Below are 2,500 nucleotides of genomic sequence, written 5' to 3'. Positions count from 1 at the left end.
TATTCGATAAGGGCTTATTCGATCTAATCGTACCACGTAATCCTTTAAAAGGTGTTGTGAGTGAGTTATTTCAGCTCCACGCTTTCGTTCCCTCGAATCAAAATTCAATCAAGTAAAGCCTTACTTAACTTAAAAAATGAATTCTTTTTTTTTTTATTTCTTCCGCAAAATTTGGCACGGGGAAGAAAATGAATTTCATGCTCCCTTCTTAACATTACATGTGTATATATACTTCAACTATAGCAAATAGCGGCATAGAGTCTTGCATCTTTCTACATCTCTAGCGGATCTCTAGTTTTACTAAGAATCCTTGTTGTTGGATCGGATTATAACTACCTTTTTGGGAATTTGTACGAAAATCTTTATGAAATTTTATTAAAAAAAAATGCTAAGACAAGATAATAACTAAAATAATGCAAACGTCTATTATGATACATATATCTCATGTCGAAAGATGAGTAAGTCCATTTATTTAATTCGACATTCCTCATTCCTTTTCTATATATACTCACGTAGATATTACTTAGTATAATTATATATTGAATTAGTATAATTATAAGATACCTTTTATAACAATCAATAAATAACAGGTAAAACTATTAATATAACAATGAAAATATTAAGTCGAGGTATCCATTCTATGACAACTCTCACCACCTTACCCTCTATTTTTGTGCCTTTAGTGGGCCTAGTATTTCCGGCAATTGCAATGGCTTCTTTATTTCTTCATGTTCAAAAAAACAAGATTTTTTAAATATGCTGTCTATTTTTTTTTTTCAAAACTTAGACTTTGACGATAACACAGCTATCTATTTAGTAGACTAGAATCTAACATGTGGCTTACTCCAAACATAAGCGATTATACATACGTAAACATGATATCTGAGGAAATCAATTAGAAGTATTTCAAAATAGAAAATAGATAAGTTTCAAAATAGAAAATAGATAAGAGATCGGGCGACAAATGTTTGAGATATAAAATCAATATACCTATATGGATGTAGGTATCTATAGGGAATCATATAAAGGTGATGTTATTATTTTAGATCTAAGTAATTCGATGAATTACTTAGATCTAAAGTAAAGGTTCACATCAAAATAGTGCTAGTTGATTAGAGTTACTTCGGAAACAAAAAAAGTAAAATAGATTTTTTTTGATTCTCTTAATTCCAATAAAATGCAACGAGATCTAGTATGAATTGGCGATCAGAACGTATATGGATAGAATTTATAAGAGGATCTCGAAAAATCAGCAATTTCTGCTGGGCCTTTATCCTTTTTTTAGGTTCATTAGGGTTTTTATTGGTTGGAACTTCCAGTTATCTTGGTAGGGATTTGATAGCTTTATTTCCGTCTCAGCAAATAATTTTTTTTCCACAGGGGATCGTAATGTCTTTCTATGGGATTGCCGGTCTCTTTATTAGCTCCTATTTGTGGTGCACAATTTTGTGGAATGTAGGTAGCGGTTATGATCGATTCGATAGAAAAGAAGAAATAGTGTCTATTTTTCGTTGGGGGTTTCCTGGAAAAAATCGTCGAATCTTCCTACGATTCCTTATGAAAGACATTCAGTCCATCAGAATAGAAGTTAAAGAGGGTATTTATGCACGTCGTGTCCTTTATATGGAAATAAGAGGCCAAGGGGCCATTCCCTTGACGCGTACCGATCAGAATCTGACCCCACGAGAAATTGAGCAAAAGGCTGCCGAATTGGCCTATTTCTTGCGTGTACCAATTGAAGTTTTTTGAAAAATGAAGTTCAGAATGAATTTTGTTCGTAGCAAGAGGGATAAAACTGAAATGAAAGAATAGTCTTTTTTATAGACCATAGTAATAGTATAATAACTTAACTGGAATTTCTTCAGAATGCTCATTTGACCCAAAGCAGACGTATACGGAACAGCCAGAAAACTTTCTTTGTCCGAAATTTTGATCCGTATGTAAATCAACTGCACAGTAACAAAAAAAAGTGGATTCTTTGTTATTTTCTTTCTGTATTATTTCGAAATTCAAGGATTAACTAATAAATCACAAATCAAAAACTAAAAAACAGGGAATGGATTCATAATAGTATGCATATGACTTGTAATAGAACTTATGTTTGATATAAATATTAGTAGTGTAGAGAGTTAACGAATGAAGTGAGTTCATTAAAAAATAAAAGACGAAAAAATGGAAAAAAAGAAAGCATTCATTCCCCTTCTATATCTTGCATCTATAGTATTTTTGCCCTGGTGGATCTCTCTTTCATTTAATAAAAGCCTAGAATCTTGGGTTACTAATTGGTGGAATACTGGTCAATCCGAAATTTTTTTGAATGATATTCAAGAAAAGAGTATTATAAAAAAAGTTCTAGAATTAGAGGAACTCTTTCTCTTGGACGAAATGCTAAAGGAATACCCAGAAACACATCTACAAAAGCTTCGTATCGGAATCTACAAAGAAACGATCCAATTGATCAAGATGCACAATGAGGATCGTATCCATATGATTTTGCACT

Source organism: Cucumis melo, unplaced genomic scaffold (assembly GCF_025177605.1).
Source record: "Cucumis melo cultivar AY unplaced genomic scaffold, USDA_Cmelo_AY_1.0 utg001106l, whole genome shotgun sequence".
In the NCBI taxonomy this organism is placed as follows: Eukaryota; Viridiplantae; Streptophyta; class Magnoliopsida; order Cucurbitales; family Cucurbitaceae; genus Cucumis; species Cucumis melo.
Note: the sequence above shows the minus strand (reverse complement) of the source record.